At 48.1% G+C, this 11,853-nt stretch overlaps 1 protein-coding gene across 5 annotated transcripts in view; it reads right to left on the reverse strand.

Annotated features, from left to right (window-relative positions):
- Positions 1-11,421, reverse strand: part of LOC120375737 (protein CEPU-1) — a 757,368-nt gene extending 745,947 nt beyond the window's left edge. Inside the window, exon 1 of one of the 5 annotated variants that reach the window (XM_039496604.1) lies at positions 11,295-11,421. The gene's annotated coding sequence lies outside the window, so the exon portion shown is untranslated. The remainder of the gene's footprint in view (positions 1-11,294) is intronic. The other 4 variants (XM_039496607.1, XM_039496609.1, XM_039496605.1 and 1 more) reach the window with 4 other exon arrangements.
- Between the last annotated feature and the right edge of the window lie 432 nt (positions 11,422-11,853).

Raw genomic sequence — 11,853 nt, forward strand, 5'->3', positions numbered from 1 at the left:
CTAGTTTGCATGGGGGTCCCTACTTTGAATCTGGGTTCAAAGGAACCCTACATTGTAAGTGACACTCAGTTGAAACAAGAGAGTTTTACCTGGCTCCAGTTCAAAGTTTCTTGGCTTTGTCTGGTCCCCATCCAAAACCAGGAGCGGGCCCAAGGTCACCTGAAATTCAGCTCCATAGTCACCTCGACAAGGGTTGGATGGGGGAAAATCATAATACAGATACAATTTAAGTGCCTTGGTAGAGCCAAGCAGGGGACACTGCAGATCTGAAATGAATTGCATTGGCAGAGCTGTTCTGGAGGTAGAAGAGGGACTGTGGCTAGACTAGCAAGGAGCACTCAAGAGCAGATCAGAGCAGATTGGCAGCCCTGCATTAGGAAAACATACCTAGCACGTGCTCTCACTGTGGCCAGCCAGTGCAGTCAGTGACTTTTATGAGCAAGAAATGGTCTCCCGATCGCAAATTATTACGAATTTTTTAAAAGCCCAAGACGACAGGTGTGGCGCCCAGACCATGCGGGGAACACAAAGTCCTGAATCCTTCTTGATCATTATCAACTTGTGAGTGACAGCAGCAGCAAACCACCACCAAGATGCGTGTTAAGCGAAGATTCAGCTGGAGATAACTCCTCACACGGATCATTACAGGCCTCAGGAGAGTCAAAACTTCAAGCTCTCTCTCTCTAGAGGGGATGGGGTTAAATCTGAATTTTAAAATGTTCTGGACACACAGGGCTAACAGAGTCTGCCAAATTGTTACACACGTGGAAAGCCACCTTGCTGTTTACACTGTGCTTATTAATATTGACATGGGGAATATTGCCGAGGGAAATCCCAGTCATGACCAAGACCTCATTGGACTATGCACGGCACACACACAGAAAAACAGATGCTCTAAGCCACGATCGGTCAACTCTCTTTTGGGGGGAGGGTGGGGGATGGGGGAAAACAAAACTGTAGTGATTTTAAAAAAATCTATTTCAAATTTGTCAAAGTTGTATAAATTTACAAAAAACTGGGCTTTCAGTAAATGACGCGGGCCTATGTTCACCCAATACAATCACAGTGAACAAAGTTAGGTCTCTGTGACAACGCCAATATTATCCACAGCACCTTCCACCCCTCTGGACCCTGGATGTTTGGCCACTGTGGGGAAAGACAATCCACATCTCCCTTCCAGGTACCAGCGGTAGCTTCAGTCCTTTAAAAGATTCTCTGTCTCTAGTCCTATCAGACTGTGATCCCAGCAGCCTGTAGCAGAGAGTAACTGGTCAACTGCCTGTCCCAAACCAGTTGCACTCCTGAGCCCCATGGCTCAACAAGGGCCAGAGAGCTGCATGAACTCCTTTGGCCGTAGGCTGGCGAAGGCAGGCAGGCAGGCTGCACATGGCCCAGGCGGGGGATAGATATGTGGCGATGGGGAGTATACAATCCTACAGTAGGCGGGGAAGGAGCTTGAGGAGAGCTTACCATGGTGTGGATTTCTAAGAGGACCAGAGATTCCCATGACAATCACTGAGATGGGCTTGACTTCAAATGCTGCATCCAAACCTTTTTCTAACTTTATGTGGAAGCAGGGGATGCAAAATCCAAACCTTGATCAGGATCTGAATGTTGGCATTAGCCTCGATCTCTTATAATGGTCTAAACACCACACACCTTTGGAAATGAAGGCTTAGAATCCAGATCTGAATTTGGCAACATGGTCCCACCTCTAGCAACATTGTAGCTGTGAAAGTTAAAGGTGGGGTAGCGAGGGGAGAAAAAAAAAATCAAAGCTCATGCTTCAGGCTAAGCTGATTGCCATGTGGGTTTAAGAAGGAACGTTTGCCTCCTATGTAAAGTTGCACAATTTACTGGGTCCCTTGTAGGTATTTTCCCATCTTTGTTACAATATATGGAACCACAGTCTATCAAACAGGAGACGCTTAGTACCGAAAACTAGAGGCACACAAATCCACTTCCACACAGTTTGAGTTCCAGCTTGATCTACTTTGTTTACTGAGGACTACTGCCTGCTTGGAACTCTGTGCTGCATAGAGACACCTAATGGCTGAGTAATATTGCAAGTAAATGCAGCCACACTACTGGAACAGCTAGCAAGCAGATACAGTACAATGCAGCATGGCAAATCCTACATAATGTTCAGAAAGCCCCCAGTCCGTCTGCTCCCAAGAGGACAAAGCATTGGTGCTTTCATGTTCACAGAAAACTCAAGTTAAAATGAGCAGGAGAACATAGCGAGAAACCTAGGAGGTCTAAATATTCTCTAGCAGTTGGAGAGGAGAGAAACAACTTCTTTTTACCCCTGTGGTTTATAAATCATGCAGCAGAACTACAAGGCAGAAGATTCTGCGTTTGACTAATGCTTTTGAGTATTCCTCGGAGATCAACAGTTTGACCTCAGGATGTCAGCGTTAAATAAGACAAAACCATCAATGCTGTTTATTCCTTTCATCATAACTGTTGTCACAGTATTCCAGTCATTACAAACAAAGTGCCTCCATCTGCGTAGCCATCTTTCCCAGGGGAGCCTATTTGCTGCAGGACACCCATAAACTTCCAGGAACAGATGTGGCTGCTGTTCAGAAGCTTCTCACACATATTAAGCTGCAGCCTGGAGAGAGAGAGCTCCCAGATGTGACACCCCACCAACAGCTCGTGAGAGCAGCTTTTTTTGCAGCCCACACACTGCTTCCTGCTCATGAAAGCCAGGGCCCTGTGTCTGAGAATAGCTCTTAGGAAAAGCATTCAGTGGAGTTGTGGCCTTTGATTTTGAAGCCTAGCACAAGGAAGCTGGAGATCTCTTGGAGCAGGGGTAGACGTCATGGTAGTGAGACACCTCCTGAGCCCTAGCTAAGGCTTCCATCATTGCTACTTCTGTGGAAGCCACACCTGGGGAGAATTACAGGCCCTGACTGTTCCTATCTACCGCCATGGGTGCTTAGGAATAGGAGACAGACAGGCAGTACTTTGTGGCAGACGCAGCTAGGTGATAATGACTGGTCGAGGGTAGCCCAAGCAGGAGTTTGTAGGGAGTTCTGGTATGCAGCTGAACAGTCGTTTTCAGAAGGAATATTGGGTACATTTAGCAGAATGTAGGAGAGATTTATAGCACTCTATAAATAACCAGACACTGTGCAATAAACATGACAGTATAACTCTGCCAAGATATTTCAGTCCTGACCCACTAGCGTCCAGGTTCTTTTGCAGAGGCTGCCAATTCTCTATCTGCTGCACTCTGCAATGCAAACCGCTGAGAGGCTAGGAGGTGACCCAAACTGCATTTCAGTTTGCGGGAACGTTTTTTGCCTCACGAGCGTTTCAAGCTGGATCTCCGCGGATTAGGCATGTGCACCACTATCACTGCTGCAGCTTCCTAGATCAACCTCAGTATTCCTGACCAGAACTTTGAAACAAGTGAGGTGGTGAAAGCCCTGGAACTGGCTTGGCACAAGACCAGGGAGACAGGACCGGGGGAATTCTGGGGAGAGGACCAGTTAGTTTCACAAAAGCAGATGGTTCTTCACCTCAAAGCAGAACTTCAATCTATTAAATTCCAGACTCCCAAGACACACAGCAGTAGCCCCCTCACTCAAGTCATCCCATCCCTGAATAAGATGGTCTCCTTGTTAGCAGCTATTAAAACCTCTGACGTGCTGTGGCTGGCCAGAGCTTGGTTCAAGACTAGAAGGGATCCCAGACATTTACTGGAAGGCGGAGTTGGTCTCTTGGTTCATTTGCAAAGTGAGCACCGATTTCCCCACTAAATCTGGAGGTGATGGTTTCTTGCAACTGGCTTGGAGAGCAGAACGGATCTTCCTTGAGAGCTCACTGTAGGATGCTCTCACCCAGGCTAGTAAGATATGTGGAAAGACCTAGCGGAATTTTACCTGCTGTGAGCTGAGCAACATCCCCCGTGAGATTCCCACCTGAAGTGAGCTACAGGCAGAGTTTAGGATTCAAACTCACCTCCCACCACTTTGCCTCTGCAGATTGGCCTGAAATTACTGACCAGACTAAGAGAAACAAAACAGTTACCCAAAATAATGCAACACTCACACCCTTGACAAGCTAGGTGGGGCTACTGTCAAGCACCTTGAAGCATATTAGTATTTGCAAAGGAAACAAAATCCTGCCGAGTGTTGTAGATGCTTAGCACTTGTTCTTGTGGGAAGCACAGACAGACACAGATGCTGAGGAACAGCCTGGGTATTAGTTAATGGTGTCGCTATCCTTGAGCAGAGCTTTAAGATCATTACACCATTACACAAAATAAGGACACTCCTGGTTTTTCCCCCACTCCGGGCCCCATCTTGGCACACTTCCCTCATCTGCTTCAGGTGATCTAGCGGCAAGGCCAATAAGCTGGAAATCAGGACTCTGGAGTTTGACTCCCTGCCTGGCCAGCCACTTGTCAGGTGACCTCAGGCAAACCACGTCTGTGCCTCAGTTTCCCCATCTGCAAAGGAGAAAGCACTAAGAACCTGTGAGACTTGGGCAGGGCTTGGCTCTCACTGGAAAGCTTCCTATGCAAAGGCTCGTGTGTTTTGGTATCTGTGGTAGCAACCTGGGCAGGAGGAAGAGGCTACTGCATCCTCCCTTAAAGAGGCAGCACCAATGAGCAAAGTCTAACATGAGACATGGCTGACCCTCCCCATGCCACAGGCATTTTGGCTGTAGTTCTCCATTGCTGAAAGCAAGGCTGTGGGGAGACAAGCAAGGGGGAGCTGCCTCTGGATGTGAATGGAAAGAACCATCTCAGTGTGAATTCAGATCGATACTGCAGCCCTTCATTTGTTCCTCGGATGGTCTCGGGCTTATCTTGGCTGCAAGAAACCCATAAAGACACTGGCAAGAGATTTCTTATGCTGAATGATGATCCTGTGGACTCCAAATGCCCATCTCTTCCAGAAATGACGGCTCATCTGTTACTGCCTTTATCTCCGCACCAAGAGTCTCCTTGGTTCTCCTTGAATGATGCTGTCAGTTCACAGCAAGGAGACAGGAAGGGAGGCTGCCTTTAGACCGTCAGGCCCTGGCCAGACGAGCAATACTCACTGAGGTGAGCAGGAATGGCCCTTAAGAGCAGGAATCCACTGACTCCAGGGAAAAGAGCGGACTCACTGAACAGCCTGGATGAAGAACTCACTGCCGGTGGGATCGTGAACGATTCGCTTTGAAAAATCTTGGCCAAAAGTGACTAGTGGTTTTGGGAGGCTCAGCTTGGATCGCCTTGAAAAAGGACCCAAATTGCAGGAAGTGCTCAGCACCGCTCTCTGAAAATCAGGCCCCTTTAAGGCATCTCAGATTGGACACTCAAACACTGAGGCACCTAGGGTAATCAAATGTCCCAATTTTATAGGGATAGTCCCGATATTTGGGGCTGTTTCTTATATAGGCTCCTATTACCCCTCACCCCCTGTCCCGATTTTTCACACTTGCTGTCTGGTCAGCCTAAAGGCACCCAAGATCCTTAAAGCACTTTTGAAAATCTTGGCAGAGATTGACTATCTGCTAGTCATCATTCCTGGAATTTGATTGGTTGCTTAAGTCACATGGTATTACTTCTGCCTTCTGATTAGACGATTGAGGAGAACAATGAATTGCAATCACCACATACAATTATTTGCCTGAAAATGCAAATTCATATGGAAACTAGCCAAGTATTGGTGCAAACAACCCCCTGCCCCAGTAATTCTGTTTCTCCACATGCACAGCATTCATTCTGGCTGACTTCTGCATTTAGATTAAGGGGGAATTAAAAACAAAACAAAACACAACAAAAGTAATCTCCTTAAGATCACAGTGTGTGTGTTTCTTTACTCTGTACCACGGAAACCACAGCCAGTAAATCCAAAAAAAACAACAAAAAAAACAAATTGCATTCCACCTGTGTGAACAGCAAAGAAAGGAGAACAGATATGACAGCGCCAAACAGACACGTGGAATTCAAATGAACATTTGCGAACAACATTACTGCAGCATTTGCCTGTGTTGAAGAGATGCAGATGCTGTCTACAATCCTGTAGCCTTATAATTCCAACTGCCCTGCCGGAAGTGCACTTGCATATGTTCGAGCATGCTCTTCTCCATTTAGACAGGAACTCAGTGTTAGTCAATGGAATGCATGCTGCAGGGCAGGTGGAATTTTAAAGAGCTCAGAACCACGGTTAGCCATGGCTCACTGAGGTGTCTGAAATCTTCAGGTTAAGGGGTGGGGCAGATGAAGCGGGGAGATGGTTCGTGGGCGGGCTGTTCTGCCAGTTCCCAGCCTGGGCAAGCGATGGAGAATACCAGCTGATTTGAAGGAGGGAAACTGCAGCTAGCCCTCAGAAATAAATGTCCTAGATTATGCTCCTTCCTCTGCCACTGGCCTCCTGCGTGAACTTGGCAAGTCACTTCCTTTCTCCATGCCTCTGTGAAGAAGTTAACATCTGCCATGCACGTGGAGACCCCCTCAGATGGAAGCGGTGATGGGACCATGAAGTCCTGTCATTGCATTATTGGATAGGGCCACATTTGACATCACCAAGCTGCTGTCCTTTCCCCTCTGGTACATGATAGAGATGTCTACATAGGGTTGTTCCTGCTTAACTCCATCTGCAGACAGCCTTATTCCAGCAATAACAGTGCGCTAAGATAAATCGGAACAAAAGTGCGGACATTCCTGAGTTATTTAGGAGCAGCCATTGCACTTAAAATTCACACCCTACCTTGATCTCCATTAACTTTCAAGTATAGGAAATATCCACTTGTCTTGAGTCCACAGGTTCAAATCCAGATGAGAGTGCCTCCATCCTTCATCTTTCCAGCATAAGAAAACAGAGTTCCAGAAAGTGCCCTCACTGGATCTCTTAGACAAGCTTCTAAGTAAAACAAAAACCAAACCAGGTCCTGTCCCCTCCTGGATGAACGCAAAATCCCTGCAATGCCTTGCCAAATATCTTGTTTGCTCCCCAGAGATGGCTGCACTTCAGTAGCGTTGCATAGAGTTGGGTGATTTTTTTTTCCAGCAAAAAAATACAGATTTGGTGACACCAAAAATGTTTTCCAGATTCATGCCGGTTTTGCCAAAATGTTTGCGTTAACTCTTCCCGCAACACCCCCCCTCCCGCAAAAAAAAAATTCAAAGTCAAAATGTTTCATTTCAACTAGAAACAGCTTTGCCTTTTCAAAATTTCCATCAATTTCATTAAACAATAAAAAAGATAAAATGATGAAAATGGAAATGAAACATTGTGTTCAAGCTGAAACGTTTTGTTGATTCTTTGGACTTGCCAGCGAACCAAAAAAAACAACCCAGCTATTCACTCAGCTCTAGTATTTCCTCCAGAGCTTGCGAAGGACATTGGAGTGAAGCAGCGCCCTGGAAAGCGTTAAATATTACGGCGGCAGAACTTTGAAGGGAAGCTAAGTGGGAACTCAACCATACAACTTCCACCACTGCTCTGCCCCGAAGGAGAAGAGGAGCCAGCCGAGTGACTCCGACAATTAACTTGGTCTCTAACCCAGTCCTTTTAAGGGAAATTTGCCAGCGTTAATAGAAAAAAAGGTATTTTAGTTTTTCATCACCTGCCAAGTCACTTAAAAAATTGTTTTCCCCCTTCTCCCATTTGCACGCACGACTTAATTGCAACAGCTCTTTGACAGCAGATAGGTTCCAGCGAGCTGCCATTCCAGATGTCAGGAGCATGTTAACCAGAAAGGGCCCGGTAGGATATTTATGGTTTTAATTCCTCGGTAGAGGGTTTTGTTCTGTCAAGCGGTGACTTACGAATTGCTACTCATTTGATCCTGTATTTCCACATCAGTGACACTTTATGAAGGGCTGCTGGCTTCCCTGTACCACTGCAGATTTTACGATTCCCCAGTCTGCCAATGCAGCTTTGGAAAGGGGCGGAAAGGCCTGCTAAGAGACCAGCTGGGAAAACAGAGAGCCCAGAGTTCTAACCACAGCCCTGACACCGATACCCTGCGGGACGTGGGTAGCTCTGGTAGACGTACACGCGCTAGCTCTGCTGGAGCGCGGGGTTAAAAATAGCAGTTGAGTCGCGGGAGCCTGGGTGGGGGTGCTCTCTGTTCCCCCACAGGGTTGGGGGGGATTGGACTTGAGCTGCCACTGGTACCACTGCTATTTTTGGGTGCTAGCTCAAGCAGAGGTAGCGCCTGTATATCTGTCCGAGCAAGACACCTCCTAGCTGCAATGAGAACCTACCCTAAGAGGTTCCACAGGAAGCCCAAGTGTCTTACAAGCTCTGGCCATGTTATGAATTCCTGTCCTTACCCAGCCACCTCCGTTTGTGGAATAAAAATCCACAGGGCGTTTTATTCCCCCCCACCTCCCCAACCATAACAAATACATAAAATAAAGGGATTTTTTATTGTATTTTGTCAATAAAATTGGCACTGGAAGCACCAATTTGAAGCGCAATTTTTTCTCCCCCTCCTCCTCCAGTCTGAAGGGAAATTGGCTCTTGCTGAATGCAGGATTTTGTTTTGCCGTGGTTAACTATAAATTGCTCTCGGCCTGTCTCTCTCCCCCCACTCTCCGGATCTTTGCAGCTTTCCCTCCAGGAGGCTCTGGTGGAGCCGCTCTCCTGAGAACTGCTCCAGGCATTCTTTGTCTTTGGGGGAAGGGAGGAACTGCACTGGCATACTCCCATCTAGGGGTCAGATGCTTGGCTTCTCTGCTGCCGAAAAGCAGCTTGCCAGCAAGCCCCAAGCCATGCATGCACAGGAAGGCAGGGTGAGTAACCAGGGAATAGGGGACCAAGGAGGAAGACGTTTGGTGCGAGAAGACACCTTTGCAGGAGCCCTGCAGGCTGCTCCCAGGTAGGATGACCAGACAGCAAGTGTGAAAAATCAGGGTGGGGATGGGGGGGTAATAGGAGCCTATATAAGAAAAAGACCCCAAAATTGGGACTGTCCCTATAAAATCGGGACATCTGGTCACCCTACTTCCAGGAGAACCTACAAATGATCTAAGCCAAGCCTGGAAGGGGCCTGCCAAGGGGATATGGAGGGTTCTCAGCTCAGTTCTTGACACAGCTACCACTGCAATGGGCACTGCTCGGCCCTGAGCAGATGGTGCAGAGAGAGACCCCTCCGCTCCCTCCCGGAGGGCAGCAGGTGGTGACTGTTTTTACTGCTGCTCTCTGCCATGTTCCTTGCTCTGCCTTTATAGACAGGTCGATAGGCCTCGCATCTCTCAGCACAGAGTTCACCCACTGATTCTAAAGCTACGGGCACCCTGGCAGACTCAGGCGGCCCCCTGTTTAACCGGGAGCCGCATCATGCAGGTTAGGTCTCTACAGGGCAACGCTCCAATTAGAGTCAGTTCTGTCCTCCTGTGTATTGCAGCCTCTTCAGCTGCACCCAGCCACCTCTGCACTGAGCCCAACCTCCAGACTCAGACCAAAGTATCGCAGCCAGCCGGAGATGAGACAATGATGTGCCACACACAGAGAACAGGCACAGGCAAGGTACACCAGTGCCTGAGGCCCCTGCAAGGGCAGGGCATTGATTAGGTGAGATACAGCCAGATAATCCTAGCAAGTGACCCACAGCACATGCTGCAGAGGTTGGCAAAAAATACCCCATGGTCGCTGCCAACCAGTCATAGGGGAAAATTCCTTCCTGACTTCAGATACAGCGACCAGTTAGTCCCCGAGCAAGTGAACAAGAACCAGCCAGCCAGGCATCTGCGAGAGAGAATGCTTTGAGCCCTGAGAGCCCTGCATCCCGTCAGCAGGCTGGGAACTCCTCGCTACCCCCATGTCCACACTACAATTAAACCCTGCAGTCAGCTCATGTCAACTGACCCGGGCTTGTGGGGCTGTAAAATTGCAGTGCAGACATTCAGGCTTGGGTTGCAGCCTGAGCTCTGGGATCCCGCATACGCTACGATTTTACAGCCCCTCCTCGCCCCCCCTTTCTGACCCATGAGCCCCAGTGACCTGACAAGGGCCAGCTGCGGGGAGATGGGGTGTAACTGCAGTGTAGACATACCCTCAATGGCTAACTGACTACCCTAATCTTGTCCTATCTGCATGTGTGATTGTGCTGCCACTCCTCTGGCTTAGAAAGTACAATATCCTTTCAGGCTGGGGCTATTAATTAAAAGCCAGTCATGTTAATTTTAATGCCAAGTTCGAAGATCCTTACTGCATTTTAGTCAGGTAATTGCCACTTGAAAGGGGTTTAAATTGATGTCTTTATTAGACGACACAATACAGGAGAGGAGTTATAAAGGTTGACATCATATCCTTTAAATGCTCAGTGCTCATTCCCACGGCTGCCAGAGTCTGTGCCTCTGAGCTAAATCAAGAATTCCTTTTGCCTCTGGAGAAGCCAATTCCATGGCAAGAGAGATCTTGAACAGGAGAACGAATCTAGATAGGTTCTTACATCACACGCCTCACCACAGCGTCCAAGCACCTTCCAGCAGTGTGTTAAGTGACATCACTAACACCTGGCACAAGCAGGAAAGTGAGAATTCTGTGTTGCAAAAGATTGAGGTTTTGGAATTTGTTTGTATTCCTCATCGGAATAACGAACACTTTGAAATTTTTGGAGGAAAAAAAAATGAGAGAGACCTCATGGCTAAATTTTTGTAAAAAGCAATACACGTCTGAGAAAAGTTTTAGTTTTGACAAATCAGCATTTTCAAACCAAAAAAGTTTCCTTGCTCTAGTTACGTGTTTGTCCTCTCCCTAGGGGAGCGGGGCACACAGTGGAATATCTTGTTTTGGTAGGGTTCTTTAGGTTTGGTTTCATCAAGATCCATGTTGCTATTCTGGCCAATGGAATATCTGGCTGATTTTCAATGAGGTTCCTCTGAAGGGCTGAAACTGCCATGTGGGAAGGAGGAGGACAGCTGGGATAACAGACAGACCTTTGGCAAGGGGAACCACTGCTGACACAAGATCCATTTATTAGCAGAGGAAGATGCGGCAGGCTGGGTTTGGGTTCTGAGCAGTCTCGCTGACTGGTTTGAACCAGAGCTTGTTTGGGTGCTGCAGTGACTCTGGATAAATAGCTCTGGCTTTAGCCATGTTTGTTGGCTCAATGCAGCTTCAACGAGGTTTTACAGCTGGGATGACTGAGGAATCAAAGGAGCGACAGTCACATCCATAAGGCTCCAGCTGAGTTAAGGGCCCAGTTGTGCTGGGAGTTATGCAGACACAAAGCAAGAGACAGCACTCTGCCCCAAAGAGCTTACAGTCCCAAGAGACAACCCAGAGAACCCTTTCTACAGATGGGAAACTGAGGCCTAGAGACAAGTGACTTACCAAAGGTCACCCAGCAAGTCTGTGGCAGAACAAGGAACTCTCCAGCTCTCCTGAGCCCCAATGCAGAGGCCTCTTCTTCTATCCAAGTACCCGGCCTGCTTTGTATCTGCCTGTGGGGAAATAGCCCCATTGCAGCACCTTGAGCCAGAGCAGCATCATGAGGTCATAGTTTGGCACCCCCTACTGTGGCAGGATCACAATGGGAAGCTGCAGGTGCCTGCAACACAGGGAGCTGAGCAGGGATGTCACCACCCCCAGGGTGAGCTTGAGACTCTCTCACGTGCCTCGTGAGCAGCTGAAGTTGACATCTGTGGTGCTCAGGGCTGCTCTAGGGGCTTGACTGGCAGCCGCTCTGCTAGCATAGCAGAGTGAGTCAGTGGCTTGAAGTGCCAACTAGACAAAGAGGTCCCAGTGGGCTTCCAGCTCAGAGCACAACCCATTACCTGTGCTCAGCTAACCTGTGCTCTGCCTTCTTTCATTCTTCTGTCGCTCATCCCCTTCCTCCGTTCCTTTGTTCTTTCACGCTCTGTCTCTACTGCACTGTCTGTCTGTCTTGCAT

This window comes from Mauremys reevesii, linkage group 12 (assembly GCF_016161935.1).
Source record: "Mauremys reevesii isolate NIE-2019 linkage group 12, ASM1616193v1, whole genome shotgun sequence".
Lineage (NCBI taxonomy): Eukaryota > Metazoa > Chordata > Testudines > Geoemydidae > Mauremys > Mauremys reevesii.